Raw genomic sequence first — 16834 nt, 5'->3', positions numbered from 1 at the left:
GAAGTGGCCATGGAGGGCCTGGAGAGGCTCTGCCTTCTCGCCACAAACAGCAATTCCTCCTGGGAATGTGGCACACTTGACAAATTGGGCAAAAAATTTGGCTGCATGCAGGTTTTCCTGGCCTTCCTTCCTTCCTTCCGTGCCAAGCCAGAATTATTCCTTTTCAGGGATGCCTTGGTGCGGGTGTGGGCAGCAGGAAGGGGAATTCCTTTGCCAGTTCCCTGGGAGCACCAACAGTTGGGCATGCAGAGCATCCTGGAGGGCCGGAGCCGGGAAGGAAACCGGATCCTCCAGCCCAGCCCACCAGAATTCCCCACCCTGGAGCCAGGAATCCCGGGGGAAGGAGCAGGAGCCTTTCCATGAGAAGCTCCCAGCTCAGCAGCAGGAGTTCTGTGCTGCTGGGATCCCTGTGCTTCCCTCAGCCTCCCCAGGATCCAGCAGGATCCACTGTTCCAACTGAGATGAATGAAAAGCTGTAGGAAAAGATCAGTGAGCGCTCAGGAATACGAGAGCCAGGCTCATCCTGGATGAGGCAGCAGGTCCAGCTCTTCAGATTGTCAAAGAATGGGTTAATACATGAAAAAACCACAAAAATCAAAGGTTCTGTGCTCCTAAAAGAGTCCAGCATTCCCACCTGGACAAGGCAGGGATGATATCCACTGTTCCTGGAAAACCAACCTGGGGGGTTTAAAGTGAGAACTACAAAAAAATCTGCATTTGCAGAGGATCTAAAAAGCGAGTCCTGCCTGCAGTGCTCAGTTTGCTGTCGGAGTTCAAAGATCCATCAGCAAAGATCCAAGGATTTCAGCAGAGCCAGCTTGTGCAGGACAGCCTGGGCATTCCCATTCCTGGCTCCCCTGGCTGGAGCGGAGCTCTGCCCTCCCTGTCCCAGGGATGACCTCCAGAATGGCTGGTGGCACCTGGAGCTGTCCCAGAGCCACAGGCTCCTCCTGGGATGGCTGCTGGATCCCTGATCCCAAAACCACAGGATGTGGAGGGTTTGCTGAGCCACGGGAAATGATCCCATGGGATGTGGCAGTGCCAGGCCACGGCTCGGAGCAGCTGAGATCCCGAGGGAAGGAGCTGCCAGGAGCTCACCTGGAGCCCAGGTTCCCAAGGGGACAGAGGAGTTAAATGGCTGAAGGTGAATTTATCCCAGAATCATGGAATCCCTGAGGTTGGAAAAGACCTCCAGGATCACCCCAGGATGCTCTGCATGCCCAACTCTTGGTGCTTCCAGGGAATCGGCAAAGGAATTCCCCTTCCTGCTGTCCACGCCCTGCGCCCGATGCCCACCCTGTCACCCACGCCACATCCAGGGATTCCTTGGGCACCTCCAGGGATGGGGATTCCAAACCTCCCTGGGCAGTTCCAAGGCCTTTCCATGAGGAAATTCCCGCTGATGGCCCACCTGGAACAGCTTGGGGCCGTTCCCTCCTGTCCTGGTGTCCCCCTTGGGATCCCCCCCGGCTGTGCCCTCCTGGCAGGGACTGGTGGAGATTGGGAATGTCCCCCCTGATCCTGCTTTGCTCCAGGCTGAGCCCCTTCCCAGCTCCCTCAGGAATGTCTCCAGCCCCTTCCCAGCTCCCTCAGGAATTCTCCAGCCCCTTCCCAGCTCCCTCAGCTTTTCCTGGTGCTCCAGACCTTTCTCTGGATGCGCTCCAATCCCTCAATGTCCCTCCTGATGCTCAGCTCCTCCCTCAGAATTAAATCAACGAGCACCACGGGTTTCATTCTGTCACTTCATGCTCCATGAATAGCACCAGATCCAGGTCCAGAGCCGGACTTGTCACATCCCTAAAAATATCCTAAAAATATCCCCCTATAAATAGCAAATTATCCAACAATTGCACCGGGGCAACCACCACAAAACATCCACGGCAGAGCTTTACATTTGAACTCTTCCCCATGAGCAGATCCTTTTTTCCCCTGTGTCCTTTTCCAGCCCACAGCTCCAGGTTTTTGGGGTTTTTTTGGGGGGGAACATTTGCTGTTGGAAGCTCATTGGGAAGTTGCTGTGGAAGTCTGCGTTGGCAACTGGCTCTGGAATATTTTTTAAGTCCTAAAAAAGGAAGGATTGGAGGAGAGGGGAAGCAAAAAGGGTCTGCAGGGATTCCCACCCTCAGGGATCTGAGCTTCAGGCTCAGGAAATTCTTTGACAGGACCTAAGTGACCACACTTGACATTTTCAAATCCTTCCAAAGGCAAATGCTGTCCCTGGAAAGGCTCAGGAATTTTGGGATGCAAGGGGAAGGACTGCTGGCAGCCAGGGAACAGCCCAGCACCCCAATTTCACACATCTGGTGGATTCACGTGGGGGAAAAAGTGACATTCCAGACCACGGGAAATAAACCAGAGTAACTCAGAAGCGGAATTTAAGCATGGAATGCCTCGTGGATCCAAGGATGCAACAACACATTTCCCCCACCTGGGATATTCCAAGGGATTTTTCCAACCCACTCATGCATTCCTGCCCAGGAATTGCTTTTCCTCGAAGCAAAAGAGGGAAGAAAGTTTAAAATAAACCCTGCAGACAGCAGCATTCCACCAGCAGGAGCTCATTCCTTCCAGGAACCCATTCCCCAGGAAAGATTTGGGGCTCCAGCTCTGCTCAGCAGCAGCTCCTTCACCACTTCCCGAGTTTCCTCGGGACGAGGGGCGGTGGAAACAACAGGACTCGTTTCAGTGGGAACAGAGCTATTTTTAAAAGGATTTTTGCTTCTGGGATGCCAATTTCCAGGAGTTGTTTGGAAAATGAGATTTTCAAAATGTACCAAGGCTAAAGGAACAAAGTGTGCAGCAGCAGCAGCTCCCTCTGCTCGGGATACACCAGGGATGGGTTTGACTTTCCAGCTTCCTTTCATCCAAAAATAAAAAAAAAATCACCTTTTCTCTTTTTAGAGGGCAAAATAGCAACCAAAAAGAAAAAAAAAAGGAAAGAAAAAAGTTTATTCTTCAAATCCTCCAGTTTCAGCAAATGCCTGCAGCTGTTCCAAGCAGATCAAACCAGGAATAAACAATCCTGGACAATCCTTCCCTACTCCTGAGGTTTAATGGAATTATTCCAGCCCAAAGCCTCTGCCAGGCACACACATGAGGGGATTTTTTATATCACTGACAGCATCCCAAAAATGGCAGGAATTTTAAAATTCACAGCAACTGCTTGGAAGAGGAAGAGGAGGTGAAAGAGGATCCAGCTGAGGGAGAATTCCTGACACTGTAAATACCAGAGGGGATGCTGAGGTTTGGGATTCCTGCAGTGCCACTGGGCAAGCGAGCAGGAATTGGCTTTGCAGTGCTCTCCAAAGGGTTATTCCATAGGTTGCTCCAACAATTTGGGAATTTCTCCAGTAAAACCACTAAAAACACCACACAAAAATAACCCTGATAAACCATCCCCGCTCCCAAATCAATCAAACACTTCCTGGGGAAGGGATCTTCCCCCTTTTCCTTCCAGCTGGGAAAAGATCACCACAGCAAACAGGGAAAGGAGGAAAAGGATTTGGAAGCAAGGTTAATAACTTGGGTTTAATTGTGGCTGCTTCTCCCAGGAGAGGTTTTCACCTCAGAGCAGCTCCTGAGGTTGTTTCAATGCGGTTCACGTTACACAAGTGCCCTCAATCTTCCAGGGAGGATCAGCAACGTTAGACAGGCAATTAATTCAATAATTAAATGCCTTAATGACCCCTGGAGGGTCTTGATCTAGCTGTGATTCCTGGGTCAGGGCGGCACCGTTACTGCAGGATATAAATTCCCCCCCCAAAAAAAGGGGATTTGTGTCACTTTAGGAATGGGGGGAGAATTGAGAGCATGAAAAGCTGCTCCTAAAAAATCAGAGAAGAGCATGAGAGTCCTGACTGGCACCACAAAGAGATCAAAAAGGGGGAAAAAAATCAGGATCATGGGATCACTGAGGATGGAAAAGAGCTCTGGGATCACCGAGTCCCAGCTGTGCCCGATGCCCACCTTGTGCCCAGCCCGGAGTGCCACATCCAGGAATTCCTTGGGCACCTCCAGGGGTGGGGATTCCAAACCTCCCTGGGCAGTTCCAACCCCTGAGCACCTTTTCCAGGAGGAAATTCCCGCTGATGGCCCACCTGGCACAGCTTGGGGCCGTTCCCTCCTGTCCTGGTGTCCCCTGGCTGTCCCCTCCTGCTCCATTCTCCTGTCAGGTCCCTCCTTGAGCACCCAGAGCTGGAAAAATCCCCCTTTCCACACTTCCACAAAAACTCAGTGAACAAAGATTTGCTGGGAGCTGGAGCACAAACATTTCCCACTCGGTGCCCTCAGGCCAAACATTCCAACAAGAACAACCTCCCGGAGTTTTTCCCTTTCTTTCTTTGATTTTTTCCCCTTTTTCCTCCTGCTTTGCATTAAACCTCTGACTCACAGCGAGGCTCCCAAGGATCCCACATCCATCCTGTCTCCGAGGACACCCCAAGTGCACAAATTAGGGCAAAGCAACACAAGTGGGACAGAGAAGGGCCTGATTTTTTTTTTTTTTTTTGAGGAAAAACAAGGCAAGAGGAAGTGCTGCCGAATCCCTGGGATTTAGGGAAAGGACCAATGGTCACATGATGATGTCCAGCCCCAAATGCAGCTGCTAATGAGTTGCCCAGTTTATTACTCAGCTCCCGGGGATGAGGAGCTCGGGGCTGGTGCTGCTGCTCTCAGCTGAGAGCTCATCCACAACTCCGGCTGCCAGGGACACAGTGCCCTCTCTTGGAGACTCCAAATCCAGCCCCACGCCAGGATTGAGGACAAAACACCGCTGGAATATCCTAAAAAAAATGATTCCTGCCCAAGAAACCACTCTGCCCTGGCTGGTTATTCCTTGGAGGAACAGGGGAACACCTTTGGAGCTGCTCCCGAGGCAGGTCAGTGACCTTGAATTACCTCTGCATCCTCTGATCAGAACTGGAATCTTGTTGCAGATTAAGAATTTTGAAGCTTGAGAATATTTAAACTCCCAAAGAGTTGGTGATATTGTGGTGTCCCAGAGGGGTTTGGGATGGAAGGCACCTTAAAGATCAGCCAGTTCCAGGAGAAATGATGGAATTCAGCAGAAGAACCATTCCAGTTTAGAGGCAGCTTTCTCTGTGACCTCAGGGCAGTTTGAGGCACTCGTCACCTTGCCTTGGCCACCATCTCTCAGGGGAGGGCCAGTCCCCACTGCCCACCTGGCACAGGTGACCACGGCAAGCGTGGCTGCCCCATCCCGAGGCCAGGCTGGATGGGGCTGGGAGCACCCTGGGATGGTGGAAGGTGGGACTGCATGGGCTTTAGGGTCCTTCCAACCCAAATTCTGGGTGGGGAATTCCCTGATTTGGGGCTCAGGAGGTGTTGGGGTGTCTGTGGGTGCTGCTGTCACATACCTGGGCAGGTGTCCCCACCTCCTGTGGCACACAGGCACTCGCTGCTGGGGGAAGAGGATCTCCTTAAAAAAAAAAAAGGAAATGGAGAAAGTTTTCAGCAATTGAAAGGTTCCTGCAGGGAATTCCAGCTCCCTTTTCCCCCATTCCCACCAGCCCCTTTTTTCCCTGGTTTTTTTTTTCCCTGCTGGAATCCAGACCAGGCCATTCCAGAACTATTTAAAGCCACCCAGCAGCACGAGGGGACCCATCCACGAGGAGCCTGGCAGCTCCCAGGCTGCCACCTGTGCAATTCCATATCCGAGTCTGAAGATGGCTCCATTGGAACGAGGGATGCCATCCATCCCCCACCTCCAAAAACCACCAGGAATGGAGAAATAATTCCCTCCATCAATCACAGGTGATTTGTCACAGGCTAAAGGAAGCAGCCCCATCCATGATATTCCTGAGGCTGGGAGAGGGGAGCTACAACAAAAGAAAGCAGGGGAAAAATAACCTGAGCGACTCATGGAAGCGAGAGACAAGAAGAGTGACAAAGATTTGAGGAAAGAAAGGGAAGAGGAAGGCAGAGCTGCAGCATTTCATCTTCTGTTCCTCCCCACAACGAGCCAATTAAAAAGCCCACACACTAAATTAATTCCAGTTCCAGGGGAGCTGGAAATACAGAGCCACTATTTAGGTTAGGAAAATTGCTGCATTCTGTTCTTTTGTCAGGTGGCAGAGAATGACATCTGCAAAAAGGGGGGGAAAAAAAGAGCAGAGTTTGAGCCCCCAGCACAGCAGAACCAAAAGAAACTGAGGGAATTCAGGGAAGGCTTGGCCAGGCTGGATCTGAGGATCCCCCTCATCCCCCCAAGGGCACAGGGACAGGACACAGGCGGCTCTGCAAAGATCCCGACGTTTTCCCCACATCCCAACTTTTACACCTCATCAGCTCCTTGTTTTGTTTTAAACCAGGGGCTGGGATGTGGTTACAGAGCTCTGCTTCCCTAAAAAAAAAACCCCCTTCCTTCAGGAACCTGCCCGATGTTTGATTTATCCCTTGGAAAACACCCCTGATAAAACCCAGCCCCAGCGACGTCATCGATTCGAGGGTAAATATCCCAGCCAGGTTTGTGTTCCCATCGTGTCCCAGGCTCCAGATGGGACTCTGGGATTTAATTCCTCAGCACTTCCAGCAGCAAAACCCTGGAGAAGCCCCCTCGTTCTTGGCAGAGAAACCCCCGATTCACGCCGGAATTTTAAGGGAATGAATCCCACGGGGAGCAGAGAATAGGAATGATTATCCCAGCTTTTTTTTAAGGATGACAAAAACCAACCAGGTTAAGCAGGGCTGGTGCTACACGAGGCCACAGGGCAGTGCCAGGGCAGTGCCAGCCTGTTTTCATGGCAACAGCACCAAACCAGCTGCTGCCAGCTCAGCCAGGAGCTTCGGAGCCTCTTTCCAGAGGGAACTGCTCCCTGGGTAATCATTAACAGCAAATCCCAGCCCTGATAAAAGCCTGGAGCAGGGATGGAGCCAGCAGAGATGCTCCAGTCACCAGGAAGCTGGGGATGTTTGCTTGTTCCTGTGGTTCCCCTGCCGAGGGGACAGCAGGAAGCAGCAGCGATGGGAATTGGGAACGCTCATCCATTTGTTCCTCCTGCAGCTCACACATCGGGGCTTTCAGCTGCTGCGTGGCCGTTCCACTTCCCAGTTTTGCAATTCCCAACTGGAAATGCGGTCCCTCCTCTGTTCCCTGCAAGGTCAGGTTGTGAGGGCACCTGGAGGGGCCTTTGCTGTGACAAAGCCACACAGCTGGGAGCCCTGGGACGGACCAGAGGTGACACATCTGCCTTGGGAAGGGATTCTGGGTGTCCTGGGATGCACCTGGATGGGGGTGACAGGCTGCAGGCACAGGGATGGCACGGCTGGGAGTCAGCAGCAGTCCTGGGGGACGGGGAAGGGTCTGGAGGGGCCACACGAGGAGCGGCTGAGGACATTTGTCCAGCTGGAGCCTGAGGGGAGATCCCTTGGGATCTGCAGCTCCGATCTCTGCACTCTGGGAGCAGGGACAGGACCCAGGAACGGCTGGAGCTGTGCCAGGGGGGTTTGGGACGGATCTCAGGGAAAGGTTCTTCCCCAGAGGGTGGTGGGCACTGAACAGGGAATGGTCCTGGCCCCAAGGCTGCCAGAGCAGAGCAGAGTTTGGACACCACTCCCAGGGACAGGACGGGATTTTGGGGTGTCCAGGGCTTGGATCAATGATCCTGTGGGTCCCTTCCAGCTCAGGAGATTCCAAGACTCCATGATTCTATTCCATGGTTGTACCTGCAGCTCCTGAGCATCCTCAGCTGCTCCCACCCCAAACACGGACACCACCAGGACAACGTGGAACACCTCCAGTCCTCTCACCCTTCCCAAGGAACCTGCATTAGGACACCCCCTAAACTCCCTCATTCCCAAAGCCTCAATGCTCCCCAGCCCTGGAACAGTTCCCCTTCCTCCCAACCCTCTGTCCAGGTTGGAATCCAGGGATAACTGCTGAGAGCAAAACCCCTCAGCTGCCGGCAGGACCGAGATTCCCAGAGCCTCCTCCCAGGAGCGGTGTCCACCTCCACCCTTTCCCTGGAATCTCTGCAGCTGCAACGGGCACAGGGGAGCTGCTGCAGCTGAGGAAAATGAAACACAACCAAGCCAGACTGCTCTAAGTTGATAGAAATTGGGATTTTTGATCCCAGAATCCATGGGTGAGCACGGAGAAAGCCTCCTCGAGTGCCACCTGCCTCATCCTCACTAAACCTCTCCTTGGAGTACTTTTAGGATTCACCCCCCCGCCAAAAAAAAAAAAAAAAAAAAAAAATCTCTGTGCTCAAAGGCAGGTCCTGAACAGAGTGAAGTGTAAATCAACAACCCCAAAGGCTGTGACAGCCCTGGCTGCAGCATCCCAGCCCCAGGCCCTGGACCCAGCTGGGAGTGGGAGCTCTGTGCCAGGAGAGGCCTCTGCAGAGCCCAGCGGTGCCCACAGGACTCGCTGAGCACAAGGACAAAACCCCCCAGGACATGGCACAGCCAAGCTGTGGCAGAGGGCAGGGAAGGGCAGAGCTGCCCCCACACAGCTCCATGTGGGGATAATTCAGGAAAATGAGCTGGGATCGAGGACGGCACCACAAAACCCACTGCGAGCTCACTGGTGTCTAACGGAGCCTCCTCCTGGCTGGTCTGAATTCCCACAGCCCAGGATTTACACCAAAAGCCAGGATTTACACCAAAAGCCCTCACACAACACGATGCTGCGCTTGAGAGAATCCCAGATGTGGGACTTTTAGAAAAATCGTGTTTAGGATCATGGAATGTCTGGATGGTTTGGGTGGGAAGGGGCCTTAAATCCCATTCCAACCCCCCTCCAGGGGCAGGGACACCTTCCACTATCCCAGGGTGCTCCAACCTGGTTTTAGACACTTGCAGGGATCCAGGGACAGCCACAGCTGCTCTGGGAATTCCATCCCATTCCCTCCTCACCCTCACAGGGAGGAGGAATTCCTTCCCAATAACCCATCCTTCCCAATATCCCATCTAACCCTGCCCTCCCTGGAGCTGGCAAAGCAGCAAAATCTGCATCCCTCAGGATGGACCAACTCAGGAGCTCAGAGTGAAGCTCCTTCCACCCCTGGAACACCGAGCGTGGTTCCCATCCCAGAGCAGGAAATATCCCAAGATCCTGGCAGGAATGGGATTCCAGCTCTCCTCGTGTCATCCTCACTCCGAGCTCCTGATGAAGGCTCAGAGGCACCAACAAACCTTCAAAGAGCACAGCAGCAACCACTGCAAAGCCTTAGAATTCCACAAAAACCCGCTCCTAACGAGATCCCTGTCGGAGCCACGTCAGCCAGGAAAGCAAGCTGGGAGTATTTATAGCCCTGGATTAGAGCAGGATCTGCTGGGAATCTGCTCATGCGGAGAATGGAGCAAATTCCCGTTCCCGGAGAGGCGTGAGGGTGACAGAGGTGAAAGATTTATGGCCTCTCACTTCCCAATCCATCTTTTTTTCCAGCACATTTATCCAGCTCACAGAGTTTATGCAGCTTTATCCAGCTGTGCTCCTGGAATTCTTTGTCATTCCCACTTCCTCCGGGCTAATGGGAATGCACACACAGGCATTAGGGACAGGAATTAATTAAATCCTGCAACGGCTTCACCTGCTCCTCCACTTCCTACTCCAAACCAGCAGCTCCACAACAACCCTTTAAATCGGGATAACGGCGTTATCCTGGAAGGAATGGATAAGGAGCACTTGCCAGCCCTCAGCATCCCCTCTTTTATTCAGACAAATCCAACCACTGCTGGCAAAAATGGCTTTTCCCTCGGATAATCCCACGGAAATTCGGTTACGCAGCGATCCGGGCAAAACTCAAACCCAACCAATTCTGCGAAGTTCTGGAATTTACAAACACCCAGGAGGAGAAAAAAATCCCTGCTTGGATGAAACCCGGGAGAACATTCAGGAAAATAGGGATGTGGACAAAAGCCTTTCAGACTCTGTTCTGGGCTGAAATGGAACGTGGCCAAGCCCACCCCTCTCCCCACCCAGCTGTTATATTTTATTTTCATCACCAGCTCCCAACCCGATCCATGGGCACCAGCACTTGGATCAGCTCGATACAATCAGTCCCAGCAGGAATCCAAACCCGTAATTACAGCAGCCTGCACATGGGAAATAGGAAGGAGGGAGGGTTTATTTATGCAGGGGACAGGAGTTTCGAGGATGAGACGAATAAATCAGGGGGAAAACGGTTAAAAGCGTGAAGGGAACGGATTGGGGAAGTTCGGGGAAGAAAAACAGCTGCACCAGAGGTTCTGTGGCTTCTGGAATGGAAGGAAAAAGGCCTGGGCATGGAGAAGTTTGTACCTGGAATGCCTCGGGAGCGCTGGAATTCAGGGAAGCAGCGCAGCCCCCCTGCCTTGGCTGTGAATCCATTTCCTACCCGGCTTTGTTCGGCCTCCCATAAAAACTTCCTGCCCCTCCAGCGACCTTCCCCGAGTGCTTTTGCTGACCCTGGAGACATTCCCACCTTCCCCGGGCTGGCAAAGCTTCCCTCTGACAATTGCTTTGGAATCACAGGGAGGTGTTTTCCTGGATTTAACCTCCAAACCATCACATTTTAGCCAAAAAGGCAGCAGGAAGTCAGGACTCTCCCAAGCTTTCTGAACCACTGGAAATCGTGGATTTGATGATTTTTATTTTAATTTTTTTTTCTTTTTTTTTTTTTTCCCCACCAGGGATGCACACAATGCATCTCCTCTGGTGGTTGACAACCCCTCTTCTATTTCGGGAATGCTCATCCGCAGGTGGAATTGGATTTCTGTTCCCATGACTGACAACACAACTCCATCCCGGCCTATGGCAGCTGCTGCTATTTTCAGCACTCTGCCTCTCTCCAGTATTATTCCAAAGGTGAGAACTATTTCCAGAGAACACCAGAACAGCGTTTTTCACACCTTAACAGGGAAAAAAAAATTTTTAAACTTTAAAAAAAAAAAAAAAATCACGGAATTTTGAAAGTTTTGCCACAGGGCAAAGAACTCTCTGCAGCAAAGGCAGGGTCTGCCTGCATTAATGAGCTCATGGAGTGGCTGGGAGGGTTAAATTGGAATTAAAGTCCCTGTTGGAATGGGAAAAATAGTCTTAAACTGGGCTGCTACGAAGATATTCCTCACCAGCAAGCAGGGAAGCGCTGATTCCCTGGGAACTGTCCTAAATCCAAAGAAACAGCAAAATGGGATGGAACACGGAGTTGGTGTCAGAGGTGTCCCTAAAAAGGGTGAATGTGGAGGGTGGAATTTGGGTTTCACACACAAATGGTGCTCCCAAACAGGCGCTTCTGAAGTCAGTGCAAGAGTTAACGCTCCTCTGGAGCCTCTGGAAGTGTCAGCCCAGCTCCAAGGAAGAAAAGCCGAGGGTGGGATAATAAGGCAGGGAATGTTAACCAGCTAATTAGCAATCAGAGAGAGAGAGAGAGACAGAGAGAGAGAGGAGTGCTGGGATCAGGGAGAGGCACCGACTCCTCCCGCTCCACACTGACCCTCTCCAGGCAGCTCATCCCAACTCATCCCGACATTCCCAAGGCTCCGCTGCCGCCCTGCCCACCCCTCTGCAATCCCCCAAAAAGCTGTTCCTGGCTCAGCCACCGCGTCCTCCCCGCTGCCTGGGCCTGACAATGCCGGGATAAATTCAATTCCGGTCAAGTCGTGGCCAGCTGTGGCTCACACGCAATTCCCAACAACATTCCGGAGCGAGCCCTTCCTTGTCCTCCACCAGCTCGTGCCCCACAGGGCAGGAGGGAAAGAATTATTCCTCTAAACCCACGGGCCACTCTCCCAAAGTAGGTGTTGCCCCGTGACTAATCCCTGGCAGCCAACCAGTGCCGTCGGCTGCCGCTTCCAGCGGCTCCTGTTGGATCCTAAAAAAAAACGCGGAATCCTTTCTTAAAAGGCTGTGGATGATCCCGGCCCTGTCCCCACAAAGTGACAGGTCAGAGTTAAAGCTCTGGATAGTGCTGGTAAAGGGACTTGGATTGCACCTCTGCGGTGTAAATCCCCCAAATCCTGGGATTTTTGCTGCCTTTCCCAGGAATGTATTTGCAGCAAGCCCCTGTGGAGCAGTAACAGGCAAGGAATGGGCTGCGGACTCACCAAACTGGGATCCAAAGGAATTTGGTTGGAAAAGAGCTCTGGGATCACCGAGTCCCAGCTGTGCCCGATGCCCACCTTGTTCTGAGTGCCACCTCCAGGAATTCCTTGGGCACCTCCAGGGATGGGGACTCCAGACCTCCCTGGGCAGCCCCTTTGCAACCCGTGAGCACCCTTTCCATGAGGAAATTCCCACTGATGTCCCACCTGGCACAGCTTGGGGCTGTTCCCTCTAATCCTGTTGTTCCCTGGGAGCAGAGCCCGACCTCCCTCTGCTCCAACCTCCTGGCAGGGATTTGTGGAGATTGGGAATGTCCCCCCTGATCCTGCTTTGCTCCAGGCTGAGCCCCTTCCCAGCTCCCTCAGGAATTCTCCAGCCCTTTCTCAGCTCCCTCAGGAATTCTCCAGCCCCTTCCTGGCTCCCTCAGGAATTCTCCAGCCCTTTCCCGGCTCTCTCAGGAATTCTCCAGCCCCTTCCCAGCTCCCTCAGGAATTCTCCAGCCCTTTCCCAGCTCTCTCAGGAATTCTCCAGCCCCTTCCCAGCTCCCTCAGGAATTCAGTCCTTTCCCAACCTGGAATTCTCCAGCCCTTTCCCAACCTGGAATTCTCCAGCCCCTTCCCATCTCCCTCAGGAATTCTCCAGCCCCTTCCCCAGCTCCCTCAGGAATTCTCCAGCCCCTTCCCAGCTCCTTTTCCTCTTTTTTAAGCAAAACCAGGGAACAGGGATTCACTCAGGCGAGCAGGGAACGCTCAGCACGGGGATGCTGGAGCACCAGGAGCCAACTCATCTCAGTAAAACAGGATAAACTTCGGAGAGATAAAGACATATCCGTGATCACGCTGCTGCCTGTGCCAGAATGTCTGCTGAGAATGTCTGGATCGTGGATTTGTTTCCCAAAAAAACCCCAGCGCGCCGCACAGTTCCAACCTGATCCGAGCAGATCCCCACGGTCTGGAAAACCATGGAATGGTTTGAGTTGGAAAAGTCCATCCAGTGCCACCACCTGCCATGGCAGGGACTGCTTTCCCTATCCCAGGGTGCTGCAACCTGGCCTGGGAAACTTCCAGGGAACACCTGGCTTTTGTAGGGAAAGCAGCACTGGGATTTAAATGGGAAGGAAAGGCACAGAGAGAGGCCAGATCATCCTAAAGAAGCCAAGGGATCAGGATTCCAGGATAACCCAAACGATGGGAATGTCAACGTTTCATTGGGATTGGCACAATGAAACCTGCGGAATTCCATCGGATGCTCTCCCAGCGCTCATGGATTACAGGAAAAATGGTTCCCAAGACTTCATCCCAAGAGCGTGAAGCTCCTTGGAAATGCTGCCAGCTCCTGTGGATCCCTGGAAATGCAGCACCTGGAGCTTCCTGCACCATCCAGAACTGCTGAGATCCCACTCAGGGATAGAATTCCCAAGTTGGAAGCACAACCAGCAATTCTCAGCCTCAACAAAAGGTGTTGCTTTAATAAAAAAAGGAAATAAAGAACCCCTCAGGCCTTGCTTTCCTTCCTAATAAGAAAGTTTTCTGAAATTCCCGACATTTGTTTGGGAATTGCATCACGGCGAGCGCTCGGAGGAGCAGCTGGGACACGTCAGGATTTATGGAGCATAAACACTGAGCCCCTGCCAGCAACAAAAAAAGAGAAATCACTCTTGGAGTGGAGGAAATGAACAAAAAACCACAAAAAACCTCCCAAAAGCAGCTCCTGCAGGACATCCAGAGAAATCCTCCTGCAGCTCCCAAGCTCGGGATGGGATCTGGAGGGGTTAAACCACGCCAGGAACGTTTAAATCTTGTGCATTTTTCTAACAGCAGATGAGGCAGAAATGGACAAAATGCCTGCAGGGCTCAAAAAAAAAAAACCCCTCCAAACTATTCTATAGATCTAAAAATAGATTTCTGTTTTATTTCCAGAGGGGACAAGTTGGAAATAAAACAGAAAAGCTTTTTCTTTTGGGGAATGGTAGAAAATGTCCATCCCTGATTGTCACCTCCTCCCTGCTGCCACTTGAGCAGGAATTGGGAAGTGTCAAGAGGGGGAATCTCCTTCCCTCTGGAATCAGGGCCCATTTTCCAGCTCCTCTGTTCCCATTAGGAGTGAGATTATTTTTTAAAGAACTCCCTTTTCCAGTTTTCTCCCTGAAATATGAAAATAAAGCAGGAGCTGCTGAGGTTTCTCAGCTTTTACAGCTTCTGAAAAGCCCATTAAAAATCCATCTCGAAGTGGGAATTTGGGAGTGTTTTCAGTCGTACAGACCCAACCCAGGCTGAAGTACTTTAAAACTCCTTCTCCTCTGTCAGAAGGAGGAAAAAACACACGATAAATTACGAAAAAGCACAACCCTTAACTAAATTTCCTGTTTTGTGTCTCGGTATTTAACAGCGTGCCCGAATTTCCTCTTTTCTTTTTTTTTTTTCCTTGTCTTTAACGTCACAGCCAATCCCTACCCACCCATTCCACAAAAACCTAACCCTGAACTACTGCGGATTCCGAGCCCGTCGGAATCGGAACGAGCAGCTGAATCCAGAGCTCATTCCCGGGAAAAATCCAGCTCCCTGCACCCCTTAGAACCTTAAAACAAAGATTAAACCTCCCTCAGAGCCGCTCCCCTCACACCCACCGGCAAGAACTCCCTGAATTAAACAAATTTATCACCGGGACCGCTTTTGGTTGGGGATTTTTTTGTTGTTTTTTTAAATGAATTGGTGGTTGTTCAGGTATTTTGGAGGAGGGAAACACCAGGATTGTGCAAGACACAACATTTCAGAAGTGGTTTTGGTGGGGGTGGGAAGATTTAAACTCGAGAGAGAGCAGTTGTGAGCGAGTTTCACTTTCAGAAACTCAGAATGCCACCGTGGTTTGGGGCACAATGGCTCGTTTGTCCCAGGGTTTTCATCAAGGGCCTTTTTGGCACAACCCAGCAGCAGCAGATGATAACAGGGGGGACCAAAAGCAAGGCCTGGGCTCTGCCAGTTCTCTGAATCCCAGCAATTCATTGTCAAGTACAAATTAAGTGGGTAAATCTCAGACTAATTAATATTTAAGACAAAGCTCTCTCCCAGCTTTGCTTTTGTTCTTGTTTTTGTCTCAATATGACAATGGGCAGGCAGGGAACTGGATTTTTATGTGTTGGTTTTAGTTCTGTTCCCTTCCCAGCGTCTCTCCTTCTGCTGGGAAAGCCAGAGGAGAGGAGGATAAAGCAAAAAAAAGAAATCACCTGGCAACAGGTGAGGAGGACTGAGAGAAACACCCTGAGCAGAGACCTCGGAGATGCTGCGGCTGGGGAATCTGGAATCCAGCTCTACACAGATTTCTGTGGCTAAACCACTTCAGGAATTTCAGGATATTGAAGCAATTAGAGGTTTCCACCTCAAAGTGCAACTGTGAGATCTTTACATCAAGGCCAGGTTGGAATTGTGGGGCTTGGAGCAACGTGGATGAGCAGGAGGTGTCCCTGCCCATGGCAGGGGGTGGCACTGGATGGGCTTTAAGGTCCCTCCAACCCAAACCATTCCAGGATTTTTGATGATCTCATTTCCTCTGATTTCTCATAAAAATGAGGAAAACAGCACTGGATCTACCACCTCAAGCAGGTCCCTCACTTCTTCTCACATCAGCAGAGACACCATGTTTCATAAACCCCTTTTTCCCCCTCATTTTCCCCTTCCAAGCACAAGAATCCCCAAGGAATCACAAACTTCCCCCCTGCTTTTCCAGGTTTTTGGGTCACCCACCCTTTTATTCCACCCCTCTCCCAGCTCTGCTGCTCCCCACAGCCTCTGAAAACTCTTCCAGAGCTGCACTGGGCTCTACAAATCCAAACTGACCAAACCACTCCGAGCTCATTTTCAGGGCTGAAAAGGCGAGGAAACGATTTTTCGAAGCGCCAGCTCCAGCTCTGTGCTCGCCACCTCCTCCTGAGGGTGTCCAAACAGCTTCCCCCATCCACTGGCCACTGCACAAGTGGCTACTTGGAGCCCTCCACAAGCCAGAGCGTTCCCAGGGCGATTATTCCGGAGCTGGAGCTCATCCAGCCCTGGCTCTAACGGGGCAGGGACTGCCACGAGTCCCCGACACCGACAGCAAGGAAACCGCCATGAAATCGGCGTTTTCCAAAGGCCAGAGCGTCCGGTTCCTCCGGAGCCAAGCCCAGGGATAGGCAGCGGGTCCGGGAGCCTGGCACTGCCCTCGTTAGGCTAACGAGCTCCAGGGCGCGATGACAACCCCGGCAGGGCACGAGGCAGGGCCGTTATCTCGGCGGGCAGATAAGGAAACCGGGCAGGAAGGCGCAGGGAAGGGTGATGAGCAGGGACAAAGCTCCGTGTCCCCTGTCACCCGCTCCTCTGCCGGCCACGGAACGCTTCCCGCGGGGCTCGGATCCCTGCCGTGCCCGCCGCTCTTCTTCCCCTCCTTCAAAGCGCCATCAACCTCCCCAGGGCAACTCTGGCGTCAAAACACCACACCCAAGGATAAGATGGAAACAGCAGGAAAACGGGAATGGGCACCAAAACTGTGTCAACCAGCGCAACCCCCTCCCCGCCCCCAGCAGCCACACAAAAGAGACATTTCCATTCGTGTCACAGCCACAGATGGCAGGAGAAAACCTCTGGGACAAGCAACTCTGGTTAACCGTATTGATCCAGGGGTTTTTTTTGGGGGGAGGGGAGTTTTTCCCCATTTTCCCCCCACAAAAGAATGGGATAAACGGTGGCTACAGAGTCCCAAATTTCCCTGAGTTTGTTTTAGGGTCATGGAGCTGAACCCTCAGGGATCTGCTCACCTGCC

General features: G+C 52.0%; 1 protein-coding gene across 1 annotated transcript in view; it reads right to left on the bottom strand.

Annotated features, from left to right (window-relative positions):
- The window catches only part of GNG7 (G protein subunit gamma 7), a 49566-nt gene that overhangs the window by 30900 nt on the left and 1832 nt on the right, over nucleotides 1–16834 (bottom strand). Inside the window, exon 2 of the mRNA XM_039566181.1 lies at nucleotides 5376–5437. The gene's annotated coding sequence lies outside the window, so the exon portion shown is untranslated. The remainder of the gene's footprint in view (nucleotides 1–5375; nucleotides 5438–16834) is intronic.

This window comes from Corvus cornix, chromosome 28 (genome assembly GCF_000738735.6).
Source record: "Corvus cornix cornix isolate S_Up_H32 chromosome 28, ASM73873v5, whole genome shotgun sequence".
In the NCBI taxonomy this organism is placed as follows: domain Eukaryota; kingdom Metazoa; phylum Chordata; class Aves; order Passeriformes; family Corvidae; genus Corvus; species Corvus cornix.
This window is presented reverse-complemented; position numbering and strand designations above follow the sequence as displayed.